The sequence below is a fragment of the Salvelinus sp. IW2-2015 genome, linkage group LG11 (genome assembly GCF_002910315.2).
Source record: "Salvelinus sp. IW2-2015 linkage group LG11, ASM291031v2, whole genome shotgun sequence".
NCBI lineage: Eukaryota > Metazoa > Chordata > Actinopteri > Salmoniformes > Salmonidae > Salvelinus > Salvelinus sp. IW2-2015.
In genome coordinates, this window is record NC_036851.1 from 24,907,959 (window position 1) to 24,913,958 (window position 6,000).

General features: G+C 41.0%; 1 protein-coding gene across 2 annotated transcripts in view; it reads right to left on the reverse strand.

Annotated features, from left to right (window-relative positions):
* Nucleotides 1-5,800, reverse strand: part of cdc42 (cell division cycle 42) — a 31,771-nt gene extending 25,971 nt beyond the window's left edge. For both annotated transcript variants that reach the window (XM_023996506.2, XM_023996507.2), the window contains exon 1: nt 5,726-5,800. The gene's annotated coding sequence lies outside the window, so the exon portion shown is untranslated. The remainder of the gene's footprint in view (nt 1-5,725) is intronic.
* Between the last annotated feature and the right edge of the window lie 200 nt (nt 5,801-6,000).

Genomic DNA, 6,000 nt, shown 5'->3' on the forward strand with positions numbered 1-6,000 from the left:
TAACCTGAAAGGCCGCTCAGCAAGGAAGAAGCAACTGCTCCAAAACCGCCATAAAACAGACAGACTACGGTTTGCAACTACACATGGGGACAAAGATCGTACTTTTTGGAGAAATGTCCTCTGGTCTGATGAAACAAAAATAGAACTGTTTGGCCATAATGACCTTCATATGTTGAGGAAAAAGGGGGAGGCTTGCAAGCCGAAGAAAACCATCCCAACCGTGAAGCACGGGGGTGGCAGCATCATGTTGTGGGGGTGCTTTGCCGCAGGAGGGACTGGTGCACTTCACAAAATAGATGGCATCATGAGGCAGGAAAATTATGTGGATATATTGAAGCAACATCTCAAGACATCAGTCAGGAAGTTAAAGCTTGGTAGCAAATGGGTCTTCCAAATGGACAATGACCCCAAGCATACTTCCAAAGTTGTGGCAAAATGGCGTAAGGACAACAAAGTCAAAGTATTGGAGTGGCCATCACAAAGCCCTGACCTCAATCCTATAGAATATTTGTGGGCAAAACTGTAAAAGCGTGTGCGTGCAAGGAGGCCGACAAACCTGACTCAGTTAAATCAGCTCTGTCAGGAAGAATGGGCTTACTTTTAGGTTGTGTGTATAGTTGTGAATTGTTAGATATTACTGCACTGTTGGAGCTAGAAACAAGCATTTTGCTACACCTGCAATAAAATCTGCTAAACATGTTTGTGTGACATAAATTTTGATAGCTTATGCCTGCCCATGCCCCGCCACCATAGGGCACTCTATTGACAAAGTTGCCATCAGCAAACCGCTCGCCCACATGACTCCATACTGTGTTTGTGAGGCCGGTAGGACGTACTGCCAAATTATCTAAAAAATACATTGGAGGCAGCTTATGGTAGAGATTTGACCATTACATTTTCTGGTAACTGCTCTGGTGGGCATTCCTGCAGTCCGCATGCGAATTGCACACTCCCTGAACTTGAGACATCTATTGTGTGACAAAACTGCACATTTTTGAGTTGCCTTTTATTGTCCCCTGCACAAGGTGCACCTGTGTAATGATATGCCACACCTGTCAGGTGGATGGATTATCTTGGCAAAGGAGAAATGCTCACTAACAGACGTAAACAAATTTGTGCACACAATTTGAGAGGAATACATTTTTGGGGTATTTTATTTCAGCTCATGAAACCAACTTTTGACATGTTGCAAAAATTTTGTTCAGTGTAAATAGAAACATTTCAATTTGGCCTTACGAGAAGAACTATAAAAAGTTAAATTAAATGACCAGGGTAGCAATTGAAAGAGAAGATGGGAAAATCATCAGACCAAAGGTGAGGACAAGAGATCACCTCACAAGACTGAATCCAAACATTAAACTTGAGTTTGTGCATTTTACTTTTGTTTGTTTTACTTTTCACAGGACTTGTCAACAACAAAATCTGAAAATACTGCGGATACATTCAGTAACATAACAATATCCACTGAAATGTTGGACTAGGTGCAAGATAAGAACTATTACAAGGGTTTGAGTGAGAGGTCTAACTGGTGTCTCTAAGTGGCCACACACCTCTCCAAACTATGCAGTCACTAAGCAATATCAATGTATTTTTTATGTCTCAAGGAAAGCACCTTCAACTATAAGGTGTAGGAATGCGCATTTCATTTCGCTGCCGACTAAGAAACCCTCATTAACGGGTCAACAAACGGTAAAACATTCTATACTGTAAGATTACATGACCAACAGAATTTACTATGCATCCATACAAAGAGCAGATTTTTTAATAAAACCTTAATGGAAACATCATCTTACAGTCAAAAGGCTATAGTCTATTATTGAACACGCACCTCTGGTAATGAAGCAGCTAATAAAACCAAATGTTCAAATATTTGCCAAAATACAATTGGCAGGAAAGTACTGCTGTAAACACTGCACCTAATGTGAGTGATTCCATATGTGAGAGATAAATCTGTTAGAAAACTTAGAAAGAGGTGGAATCGAATAGCAATAACTAGGATGATAATAATAGGACTAAGAGTGTGCCTTCGGCTTCTGGACAAGGAAAGAAAGTTGATATGAAAACCAATAGAACAGGAGAGATATCAAAACAGTTAACACAGGATTGAATTTAGAATTATTTGTTGCGCAATGACTGGGCTTACAAAAACACATTTCACTCCAGTACCAGCTTTTTGAGGAGGTGCTCTCGCTCTGTCTGACAGGTGATAGCTATTCTGCTCCACAAGCAAGGCTCTGTATGCTGTGTGATAAATGAGATGACTAATGAAATTACCCACGCAACAATTTAATTCCACAAAATTATGCAAATTAACCTTTAGACTGATGAGCATGACCGGTCAAATGTATTTTTTTAGCAACTAACCGATTAAAAAGGTGATATTTTTTATTTGCTCTCCTAGCTTTGCCATTGAGGAACTGAAGCAAGCACATCCCCACCATAACACAATTACTGATGTTGTTTACGCTATACAAAAACGTTCCATTATAAATCGCAATCTGGGTCAGGTGGGCATCATTTAAAGCTTATTCTACTGTCAACATGGCTAGCTAAGTTATAAAATACAATCTTCCACTGTTGGGCTTACAAAAGGCACTTCAGACAAACAGATTTTGGTGCACATAGAATAGAGCCATGAGTGCATTCAAGTGCGCGTTCCTTGGCAAATTTTCTTCACAATACGACAAACAGGTTCATTCTGTTAAGGACAACCCAGGGTATAACACATGTCATCCTTGTAACAATCTTAACGATAATAAACGTTGACACTAAATTAGATGACTTTTCAAATATGGAAATGTGAAATGCACATTTCGACTCATGGGTGTGTGGTTAGCTTATATGACATCAAAGCAGTATTTATAATCCTCAACATCTCATCTTTCTGAACACTTACATACTCCTATCAATTTACAGCATTTCCCTCACCCAGACAACAACAAATGTGCAAAAGCAGCCCAACTAGCGGGATGGATGGGGGGTGTCGTCATCTTGCCACACGCGGTGCTCAAGTTCAGAACGGCAGTCAGTCAAAACCTAAAGTGCTGTGAAACGGAGAACCTGTGCTCTGACATCATGTATAGCATGTTACTGTACAGCTACTGCGTTCCAATTTAGGCACTTATCAATGACAAAATCTGCTATTTTCAACCCGTATAAGGGATAATAGGGGCTATGACTGGAAAGGACTACAAAAACTGATATGAGGAAAATATCAAAGGGCACAAGACGGTGTACATACCAGAGTTAGGGGGTTAAACAAACTAATTATTCCATACAGCATTGCGGTCTGTAACAGACAAGTCAAGTGATCTGTTAGAGAACACATGACTCCATGTGCATTCTCTAAAATAATAATAGAATGTCTATGTTGCACAGTAATATCACATATATTTGATATCACCACGAGTTCCAGAACCCCTCATTGCAGCCCTATTCAACAGAGGTTAGGCCACAGCTTCCCCAGGCAAGGGAGTGGGGGCAGATGGGACGCTGGCAATGGGGGCAGAGGGACGCTGGATGGGTATGTGTGGAGCCTCCGCAGAGCTCTGTAGCAATGAGGACAAGAGGATGAGCGACGAGTGTAAGGGAGAAAGAGAGCAAGACAGCGCCATATTGCAAAGTGAGCGAGGGAGTGAACATAAACTAATGCACAGATGGACATCTTCCTTCCACACTCCAACAACCTGAGGATGAGGGGCTGACCATCCCTCTGTTCCAACACACACCAGCCTGATCAGGGTGTTTTCCTCCTACACTGGCTCCAAGCAGCTGGACACTGGCTGGAGTGATGCTGAGACAAAGTTAGAGTGATAGATAGCACTGTTTAGGTCATCTGCATGACAAGAACAGACAGTGTTCCAAAAGTTGCCACATCTAGCCTACTGCTACCCACTGTTATACTAATGAGCATGTTCAACCGACAGCTTGCTGGGTCTAAAATGGTGTCTCAACATGTCACACTATGTGTGACTCGACACGGTTAATGCCTAATACAATTATGATGCTTCCCGATAGCATCATGACAAACCCAGATCTCATGGTTTTCAATTAAACAGCCACCACTTTTGTTGCATGTAGGCCCGTGAGAACATGGAATCACATCCCGATAGAGCTGGTCATACCATATGTTCCACACACACCTCTCCAAAATGTCATCATTTTCTGTAGGCCTCTGGCCTGTTAAAAGGAAACAACTTCAATAGTTGCCAACCAATACCTAGCAATGTGGACTTATTGCCTATGTGGACTAAGATTACACCTCTCTGTCAGTCAGCTACTTTCACTGCCTTGGTTGGCCTTGTTTCAGAGTGCTGGCTGGCCTACAAACACAAATGAGTGGATTAAGGCTGATGCAATCATTATCACAACAGTAAAGTGTTGTCTCCATCTCAAAACACGCACGCACACGTGTCTAATGTTGAACTAATGCTAGCGGATGCCCAGATATTCCAAGAATGTCAAAAGAACATTCAACATCCCACCACTTTGCAGATGCAGGTGTTCTCCCACCTAGGACACTTTTACAGAAGGGGCAGAGGGACACACAATGCAGCTGTGTAATGAGTTTCAAGGACTTTCCCGTCTGGGTTTACAGTACAATGCTGTGCAGTATAGACTACCAAAAGCAGCTCTATCTGTAAGGCGGTGTCTGGTATTACACCGGATTTACTCACTCTGAAAGGCTTTGGTGATCTTTCACAGCCTCCCTGTTTCCTTCCTACAGCCTATGTAGAAAACACACTGACTCACATACAGCTAGCCAACCCACATAACCATACTTCATTTAAAGGTCTATGCCTTTTTCTGAGTGTAACGTTAGTCTGTCAATAAGTACAGTACACCAAACAAATGAAATCAATGTACCACAAAGTCAGAGTTTTTTTTGAATTGCTTTTCTATCAGCACTGACTGAATGGCACTGTGGAAGGGGGAACATTTTTTTTTTATTCAGCTTTACACAACCATATACCCGATGTACCGCTATCCATTTATTAACTAACCATGAGCTAACCAGCTAGCTAATTAAAGATGGCTCGTAGCTACTATTCGATGGCCTAATCTATCTGTCTTACTATTCTAAAACATTGGTATAGAAATGGTCAACAATCAAAATAATTGGTTAAAATAATAACACACCTAACTAGGTAACATTACACGCTACGTTGTCGTGAAATAATGGAACATTATATGTGCTGGCTACCATCGTTCAATCATTCCTCCTGGCTTCCTACTAGCAGTAACGTAAGCTACCCTCCCAGGCGGTTTTAAGCAGTGAGCGACCATCGCCATTCTAGCTAGCTAGCAACCTGGCTAGCTAACAGTGTCAATCAACGATGAAGAAACACAGATTAACGTAACTTAATTGTTTTCATACAAACCCTGTCAGATCGATTGCTTTAAGTAAAGTATGTTAATTCCCTAGCTCATTTAGATAACGTTAGCTATCATTTAATTGAAAAAGTCTGATTAGCGTTGATTTAGCTAGTTAGTTTGGCTAGCAGCTTCCTTTCACTAGTTTGCAGTAGCTACCGTAGTAAACGACGTTAGATTGACTACCAAGCGGATGCTGTTGTTGAATGAGATGACAAAATCAAACATTTTATCTCCAATGAAGTAAACAACCAGATACCTACGTTGATAGTGACATGTTAGTTATAACACCGATAGTAACTAGCTACTATACGTGAAGAAAGAATTTATGAAAAATAGTCATTTTCCGTACCGTATCCTCTTTATTTGTGTCTCTGCGGCGGGCGTTGGCAGGTTCACGCTAGGGGCTTTCTAGTCAAAAGTGCAGGGGCACGTGCGTAGAACGTAATGCGTGACATGTTAATAAAAAATCACTTATAGCTCAATTGATTGATTGACTCCAAATGATTTACATTTCAATAACAGTGAACATGAATATATTCCCAAGTAAGAATAGTGCAGTACAATACTGGTATTATCTTACTCTGTGTTAATACACATTCATTTTTTTTTTAATGATGAGAAGAC